Source organism: Olea europaea, chromosome 16 (assembly GCF_002742605.1).
Source record: "Olea europaea var. sylvestris chromosome 16, O_europaea_v1, whole genome shotgun sequence".
Classification (NCBI taxonomy): domain Eukaryota; kingdom Viridiplantae; phylum Streptophyta; class Magnoliopsida; order Lamiales; family Oleaceae; genus Olea; species Olea europaea.
In genome coordinates this window covers 18,760,033-18,770,109 of record NC_036252.1, presented here as the reverse complement: position 1 = coordinate 18,770,109, position 10,077 = coordinate 18,760,033, and positions in this window count along the sequence as shown.

The window sequence follows — 10,077 nt, the reverse complement described above, 5'->3', positions numbered from 1 at the left end:
TATATATATATATATATATATGTATGTATGTATGTATGTATGTATGTATGTATGTATGTATATTTTATTTTTATTTTTATTTTTATTTCTGATTATTATTTATTTAATTAAGGTCTTAAATTTTTATTTTTTCAAGTTTTTTTATTATATGGGAAGAAGAAGGGGAAGGAAAAGAGAAATTGTGGGAATTAACACATCGTATGTGAGAATTTCACATCAATCCACATGAATTCTATTTCAAATAAAAGTTTTCAAAAGTCTATAAAATTTTTAAAATGAAAATCCATAGAAGTCTATGAAAAACTTCCACTAATTCCATACAAATCTATAAAAGATACACGAAATCCACAAAAATTATCACTTAAAAAAAGTCTATCAAAGTTTTCAAAAGTCTCAATTGAATATTATTATTTACGTGTCAACACTATATATATTGGACCTTACCTTGCGTGGATAGTGAATTCAAGAGTTAGAAATCCACTTTACATGAGATCAAAAAGTGTCTTTAATCTATTATTTAGTCTTTAACTTGATACAAAATAGATATATACAGATAATGAAGATGGAGTAAAGGTTTATATGACTGATACTACAACTTAGTATTGCAAGGTGGAGAAATGACCTCTTATTGATATTAAGATAGTATTAAAGACTCCATCAAACTTGATCTTGATTGTTCTTCTAATAGTGGTCTCTTACTTGTACTTATATGTGGTAGTTCTCTTCATACTCACAAGTGGGGATGTTTATTATGGCTCTAGATATTTGTGAAATGTTTTGAGGTCTTGAGTTGAGAAAACTATTCAAAAGTGTAAGAGTAAGCTTCTTTCATAGAGTTCATCCTTCTGAAGTTTTTTGCATGCTATGATTAAGAGAGATACAGATGGATCTTATTTTTTCGTTACATTTATAGATGGATTCAAGCATTTCAGTTGTGCCTTTGATTTTCTTAAGTTGAAGATATTGTATTGATTTAGACTTTTTTGAAGTATGTAAGAAATAAATTATGAAAGTGAAGACTTTGAAAACTATTTGAGAGCATGACTCTCCATCTCAAGAGTTTAGTGATCTAGGTAATGAAAGAGAAATTTTTATTGGATTATCTATTCTTTAATCACCAATAATTATTGGTCTATTGGATACAAGGATTTAAATATTGTTGAATGTGATGAGGCTTGAAATAATGCAGCCAATTTAAGTATCTAGTTAAGTGCATCCTATCACTTAATGGAATTTTCTCTATGTTATACTTTCAGAATATATAAGTTTTGGACAGGTAAAAATCAAATATGATTTGTTTTAGACTCATAATTGACTATATAAGTTCTTGATAATGATTTTGAGAACATGAGTCTATTAAGAACTTGATGTATCTTTGAGATATAAATGATAGTCTGAAATGTAATCAAGTGAGATTTCGGATGGATATTGGGTCACAAGATGCGATATTTCAAATTTTTCTAGTAAGAGAAAATTTTGGAGAATATTATTAAAATTGATATTATGTGTATTGATAAATCGGTTTTGAATACATAAGAATTGTTTTAAACTTCTTGTAAATCAATTTACGAGTAGGAGCTATCTAATTTTAATAATTATTAGTTCCAATTGGGAGGTAAGAGCTATTTATTTCAATGATTCTTGGTTTGAAAATTCAGTGGAGAAATTTGAGAAAAGTTATGGAAGTATATATGGATTGTAGAATTTCAATCTAATTTGAGATGTGGTGGAAGTTTCAATTGGATATTATTTTTATAAAGAACATTCAGGTTCTTAAAAACTAAGTGAAAGATTAATAAGTTTATGATATATAAAGCTCATTTTCGAGGTTATACTCAATATGACTATATTGAGTTAGATAAACCATTTTTTCTTAGCAGTGAAATTCAATTCTATATGTCGATTCTAGCCATGAAAGTGTGTTTAAGTTTGGATTGCACCAAATTGACTTATAGACTGTATTTTCATTCTTGAATGAGAATTGATTGAAGAGATTTACAAGAATTGTTTTGTAGGTTGCACATTGAAGTCTTTTATAGTATTGTGGAAAATTTATAGTTACACTTGTAGCCTAACATAGTCATCTTAACAGTAGTACTTGAGTTTTAATAGGGTTTAAATCTCGTATAAAAATACATCATGTAGATGATGATCACTTTATTTATGTAAATGTCAGATGATAGGTTGTAATTTTAATTTTGACGTTGATGACAATATACTAGCTGAGCATGAGAAGGAGTGTATTGAGACCGTTTTAAAATGGTTGTTCATAATATTTGAGATGAATAACATGTTTTAACAAATTGTACATTTTGTACTAAAAAGATTATTTTAGTCTTCTTACTCTGTAACAAGTGTTCTATACTATAAAGACTCTTGAATATTATTAACTTTGAAATTGCTACATTGTTGATACTCCTACATTGGAAAGGGCCCTATAAGTCTTCATATACGTCCAAATACTCCATAAGTAGTATGATTAGGAGTGAGAAGTATGTTATGATGTACACTTGTTCTAATATTTATCATGTCATGGATTTAGTCAGCAGCTATCAATATTATCTTTAGAAAGGGTATTGTGATACCTGAATAATGATGTCGTTAATTATTGTATTTTGTTATTGAGGGAATAATTTGTTATTAGATTAGATATGCAAATGTCAACTAAGGATGAGAGTGCGTTGAGCATAATTAGTTATTAGACTTGTGCACTCTTGCTATATAGAGTAGCAAGAAATATAACATGTAACGTTTATTTTGACAGTTGAAGAAATTGTTTGTTATAGACGTATTGGATATCTAATGATACTATTTGAGAGTATGAGATCCATGATATTTATGCAATTATCTTATTTGTTGAGAATCTCAATTATTAAGATGGAACCAAACACTATTTGGTATTTTCATGGAAGATGTTAGTAAAGGTATTTTCATGGAAGATGTTAGTAAAGAAGCGTCTTTGCAATATATCTACATAAATGATGATATATAATCATCATACTCTGAAGATGCCTAGAGATATACATGTTGGTAATATCGAATCTCTAAAATTACATAGGATATAGTACTTAGTGTATCAAAAAACTCTTGATTGAGTTTTGTGTGTCCATAGATAAACTAGTTTGAGTTTATGTGTAATCTAATGTTGAGATTATGAGTTAATAATTTGCGTACACATATAAAAGTATGATGAACAGGTTAAGATTGGTTCACTTAAACGAACAATTACCTTAGACATCTTGGGGTATGCTGAGATGAAACAAAGCGATCATGTTATGTACATGATCCAGTCGCCATGATAGGATATCAAGATGAGATTACAATAAGCAATCAAAGTGAATTTTGCTATAAATTAAACCTGTTTAGTAGCCAGATTGAGTTCTCGATTTGAGATTGTTTGGGGTGATGATGAAAATATGTAGGTATCAGAAAAAACCTGAATTAGGATTTATACAATGTTATTTGTTTATAAACAATATGACCTATGCCCTAAGGAATGGAGAAAATATCACAGCTCGTGTTTCATACCACGTGTGCTTTTACGACCAATATTGGATAAATGAATGAATGGATTACTGCTTCCTCATTGTGTGAGACCTTGAAATTTATATAACCACATATATACCCTTATGTCTTTTGACTATTTTTTGATATTTTATTTCAATGTTGCTATTTTAGCATGTTACCTATGGCTATGATTGATTTGGTTCGATGGCACATGTCTAAAAAAAAACTAATTTAAAGTTAAAGGATTCCAATAGGAAAGAAAAACTATTTTGACCAACATTTGTATTTGTATTCACCGGTCGAATATTTATGTTTAACTATTTAGGGATAAACAGCAAAATGTAATGTTCATCTAGTAGAAATACTATATATCTCTAACTGGTTTATAGTATTGTGAGTTTTAATATATTCTCATTGTTTCCCGCAATTTACTTGCTATACGAATCTTTGTGTGATGGACCTTCAGAAGGATCTAACGTGTGATATTTGTTTTCACTTGTGGTTTGAGTTAAGCCCGTCATGTATAAGTGGGAAGTGTTGAAAAATACGTGTTGCGGGTTATCCATGAGTGATCTAACCCACAAATTATTAAAGTGGATTAGAGGGAGTGGTTTGAATAAAGTTCAAACTCACAAATTTCCTCAACTTCTACCGACTTCCATGATTTTACATTACTCCCATAACTTTGTCTTGCACTTGAGATGAGATAGAAAAAGATGGAGAAATGCCATAAAATCACTATTTTGGCATGAAAACTCACAAAATAAGGTAATTAGATTGTAGATAATAATCCCATTTCATTGTATTCAAGATTGGGACTATTGGAGAACAAGAAAATGTAAAATTTGATGCTTGGAAAAGCAAGGTGTTTTAATCATTCAAAAGATCTTGGAATTCATGAATTTTAGTAAGGATCCTGGACTGAAAATTTATGATTATGCATGCAACGAATTCCTCTAGTAACTTAGTAGGAAATCAAGATAAAATGATGTAATATACCCTCGAGAGAATATTCATAGTATGATGCAGTAAGACCGTTGCTTATGAAATAAAATCATCGGGTATAATGAGAAAAAATATGCAATAAAGGTTCAACACAGAAAAAGTACAAATAGTGCATAGTGTGACATGAAGCTTTTACATTCGTTTTTTAGTGACAATTGACCAATTTCTTGCATCCGGTGGGAGAGGTCCATCCATATGCCCTATGCGTAACACATTTAAGGGTTTAGGTATGCAAGAGAGAATTGTAGAGAGGGGAAGAGAAGCAAACATATCTTTAACTTATCTTTACTTCTAGATGCCTATGATAAAGTTGTTTTGTAGTTCAGTAATAACAAACTCAATAAATGACAAGGAGAAATTAAAAGAAATATTTGAACTTTACCTTTTCAACATAAGATCAAACCATAGTTTCAATGTCTTGGATTATAGTTTCTAGTTGGTCCGCTTCAAAAACTAATGCATATGTATTAGACAAAGTTTATATGAACTGAATGACATATAAATACTTGGAAAAGTAGCAAAAAAGAATGTACCAATGACAACTTTTGTTAAACTAGGTAGATTAATTAGAGTTAAGTTGACCACTGCAATATAAAAGAAGTCATAAAATTGGAAAACTTTCAATTTTTTTTAATTTTTTTTTAATTTTTTGTTTGAGAGAATTAAGAGAAGTTGCAAAATAGAAATATACCAATGGGGGAATAATTCTTAGTTCCTAGATTTGGAAATGTGAAAATTCTATAATCCAGGTCGTGAGAATATATTATTAGAATTTTATTAAACTTTAAATCTTAAGATATGAAAACCTAATTATTTTTATTGCCAAAATCCTTCATGTCAAATCTCCAAGAAAATTAATAATGCGGAACATACTTTAATTTATTGGGAATAATTCTTTAATTTTGGATCTTGATTCTTGAAGATCAATTTTTGATGTTTGGCTTCTTCACTCTTAATCTTAAATTTTGTCTATTTTGGCACTTTAATTCTTTTTCTTGATTTTGCTTCTTGATCTATAGTCTTGATTCTTGATAGTGGATCTTGATTGTGAGTTTGAGATCTTTTTCAACATGTTTTCTCTTGTATTCTTGTGTTGATGGGATAACACAATTAATGAGAGCCACATATGAATTGGGGACCATAGTCTTATATATAATTTTCATATGCATTTCGTCCATCATGAAATACAACTGCAAAGGAATCTGGTCTCTACATATATAATCTGGCTCAAACTTTATTTAGATGCTCTAATCCTAACAATTTAATTCTTCATTAGATCACTTTAATTTGGACTTAACTTTAGGATAGCCTTATACACAATTAATTATGTATGTAGAAACACATGATAAATTAAGAAGCCCAATAATCTCTCACTTTGGCCACATATGTTACCTCATATTTTACATCAAAACTTTTGCTATTATAACCAAAAGTATTTTTGAACAATCTCATCCATTGATTATATTAATAGGATCAAAGCAGTCTTTGTTATATGTATCATAAACTAAAACCATCAATGGTCACGTATATCAATACAATCAAATTACATAGATTAAGTATGGATGTGTAAATTTACCTGCAATGTGATCCAAACATGCCTATTTCCAACCATTCTTATCTTATTCTTTAATGAGATCAATCATAAACTTTAATCAGAGTTAAATTGAATTGAATACTTTATTTCTAAAAAAAATCAAATATCCATGGATGAAAATATGTCTAAAACAGAAAACATCCGAATAAAACTCCCACAAAATTAGCGTATGATCAAAAGATGCAACACCCATATGAGCAGTATTCTCATAAAAGACCTTGGGTGATAACCCTTTCATAAGCCAATCTGCAATTATGGGGTTTGTCCTAATATGCTTTATAGAAACTTAACAACTCTGAAATATTTTTTCAATAACTAGAAACATGATGTATATGAACTTTGACATCGTCAAGCTCCTATTAGAATACTAGACTGTTATTGTCTAAAATTGTCTTTCAAATCCTTCTAAAATATGTAGCCTAGCGACAATATTTTGCAGTCATATTCCATGATAAAATCAGAATATCCAATAATCACCAATTGTTCTAATTTTGCAGAATGTGATTATATAATCCTTAGTTCTGTATAAATACTGAATAACATAATTAGCTACTTTCTAAATATCTAACCCTGAGTGACTTAAATATTTGCCTATTAATCAAACAATAAATTTTCATATCCAAAAGTATTCAAACCTTAGCATACATTAAACTCCCAATTGCTGAAGTACAGGGAATTTTTGATTTTTTTTCCTTTCTTTAAGTTTATTATTGAGGCATTAATTGAGACTAAACTTCTATTCCTTAGTAATAGGGGTATCATCTAGTTTAAATGTAGAACAAGAGTAACCAAATTGTCCAACGTAGAAATAGAAACCAAATTTTGTCTAAAAGATAGTATTGAAAATGCCTCTTACAAATTCAAATAATAACCAATCTTTAATAATAACCTAAAAGTCCTTATAGCCTCAGGTTTAACTAATTTACCACCGCCCACCTAGATGAATCTTTCGGCATCAATTAACTTTTAGTTGTTCAGGCAACCTCGCATAGACACAATTATGTAAGTAGTGGTACCGAAATTTGTCCACCAAGTATGTCTTGGTATTGAAAATAAATTAACCTCAAAATAAACCAAAAAGTGATAAGTGTACTGTCCTTTACACGCTGACCAGGGTACTTAGTACAATCTCTCTTTATATGTCTCAAATTCTAGCAAAAGTAATGGTTAAATGATTTATCCTTTTTAGGCTTTAGTTATTTCTTTTGAGCCAAATCGGATGTAGCTTTTTTATTCTTTATAGCTTGTCCTTAATATCAATTTTATCTTGCTTTAGCCATTTTTCTTCTTGCACACAATATGAAGTGTGCTCATTAAGAGATGGCTTTCCTTTTTTTACAGTTGTAACTAACCATAAATTGACTAAATTGTGCGGGAGGAGAAGTCAAAATCAAATGCACGAGCAAATCATACGATAGCTCAAGCTTTAATGCCTTTAATTTTTGAAGCAAGAGGAGACATTTCTATGATGTTACTCCTTTATGTTTTATTTACTTTTATACTTTAGTGAAGCTAAGTTCACTAGAAACGAACTAGTTTCGAAATTGTCGGCTTTTGAAAAAAGTTTTTCAATTTATTTAAGAAATTCCTTGGCGGTAGTTATCTTATCTGACACAACGCCCTTGAATTTTGTTGGAATTTCACACTTCATGATCATAAGACTTAAGCGGTTTGAACAATCCTATATAAACGAGTCCATTTTTTATTAGTAGAACTCTTATTCGTAATAGTGGATCGTGCCGTGCGTAATGTAAGGTCTAGATCCATGTTGCTAAGAATGAGAGAAACGTTTTCCTTCCAACCCTTAAACTTTGGTATGAGCACATGAATTGAATTGATATTGGTAGATATTACGGAAGTTGATTAATTGAGTGAATAGAGAACTTAAACCTATATAATTTGTTCACACGAGAATTCGTATTGGATAATCAATAATTTTAAATAATGGTAAATTCCATCACAAGATAGAGCACAACATTGATATTCAATCTTTGGACAAAAATATCAACTTTGTAAGAGGCGCTCTTGGTTTAATAATCAAATATTGATAATAAATCCAATCGAACATCAAGTCTATCTTTAGACTGACTCGATGTTCAAATAATAAAAAACTTTATAATTGTCACATATTTAATACCTCATGTGTGCAAAAAAAGGGTAAATATTGACATTCATTTGGGCCGATGAATATTTGCATGAATTACACACACACAACCTTCCTAATATTTCAAGTAAATTAATTTAGGCAAGAGAAATTACTTTGGTAACATGTTGTTTCCACTAATCTATTTTAGAGAATTAGTAATAAAAAAAAACTTTAGGTAATAAGATTTGAAATTGATTGCCCCCTAAGTCTTTTATTTTTTTATTTTTCTTTCTTTTGTTTTCAAAAAAAAATAAATAAATTGTGTGCGCTCAGTTGTGCCCAGTAGAAGTCGAGAGGTGCAGCACCTAGACACTGTAACTGTCACGCCTAATTGTACCGAGGCGCAGCACTACAAATCCCAAACGTGGCTTTGTAGCGCTGCGAAAATCTTGAATTTTTGAAAAATTTCTGAAAATCCAAAATTTTGAAACTCAGCACTTGAAATTCACATCCCAAAACTTTGTAAAACCAAAGTATGAATTTCAACTCTAAAATCTTCCTTGAATCTTAATGGTTTAATATGGAGTTGGCTTTAATATCACTTGCTAGAATTTTATAAAACTTTAAATCTTAAGAAAATGAAAACCTAATTATTTTTATTGCAAAAATTCTCCATGTCAAATTACCAAGAAAAATGATAATGTAGGGAATAATTTTTTAATATTGGATCTTGATTTTAGATCTTGAATCTTGAAGTTCAATCTTTTCATGTTTGGCTTCTTCACTTTTAATCTTGAATTCTACCTCCTTTGATTCTTGAACTCTTGTTCTTGATTTTGCTTCTGGATTTATAGTCTTCATTCTTTAATTCCTTCTTCTTGATTCTTGATCTTGATTATGGGCTTTTAATCTTCCTCTTCACTATGTTTCTCTTGTATTCTTATACTGATGTGATGACATGAAAATGAGAATTACATATGAATTATGGGACCATAACCCTACATGTAGTCTCCAGAAGTATTTTGCCCATCATATATATTCTAGCCCACACTTTATTTATATCCCTAAACCCAACAATTTGATTCATTATTAGATCACTTTAATTTTTGATTTGACTATAGGACAGCCATATAGACAATTAATTGCATATGTAAGACCACATTACAAATTAAAAAACTTGACATATATATGATATAAATCTCAGTGCATGTATGCTTTTAACTAATGAGTTCAGCTAGCAAGTATTCTTAATGCTTCAATAAGATGATGTTTTTGTTATTGTACATTAACTACTCATATGAATTAAGTTAGAAATCAAATATAACAATATAAACCAATTCTCTACTTCATTGGAAATAAGAATTGCAACTAAGACACAACTCACTTTGATGAGAAACTACAAATTGAATAGGCTTGTTGGGATTACGGAGGTCCCATATGTGCAGGTTCTGATCATCCCCAGTCGAAGCAAACAAGTACTCTTGCCTGAGATACCATGCTACATCTTCTACAACATCTTCATAAATCTATACATAGAAGTTAATAGATGATTGTCAAAGAAGCCATAAAATTTCAAGATGGAAAATTAAGGATAACCATTGGCGCATATGTTAGATCATATGTATGCTAAAAATAACTTTACAATTGACAAAATTGTCTATACAAAACAGCGAAAGGTATATTCAACTATTCACAATATGTAAACAATGTTACAATTAACGTGACATTAGTTGCAACTTCTAAAACATACAACCTACGCATATCGAAACTTCAGCAAAAACAAATTGTTCTGAGTTTTACCGAAATTAAAAATATATAAAACAGGTTTCACTTTGTGACATAAAGAAAGAAATTAAGACAACATTCTTATTCATGCTAAGATAGA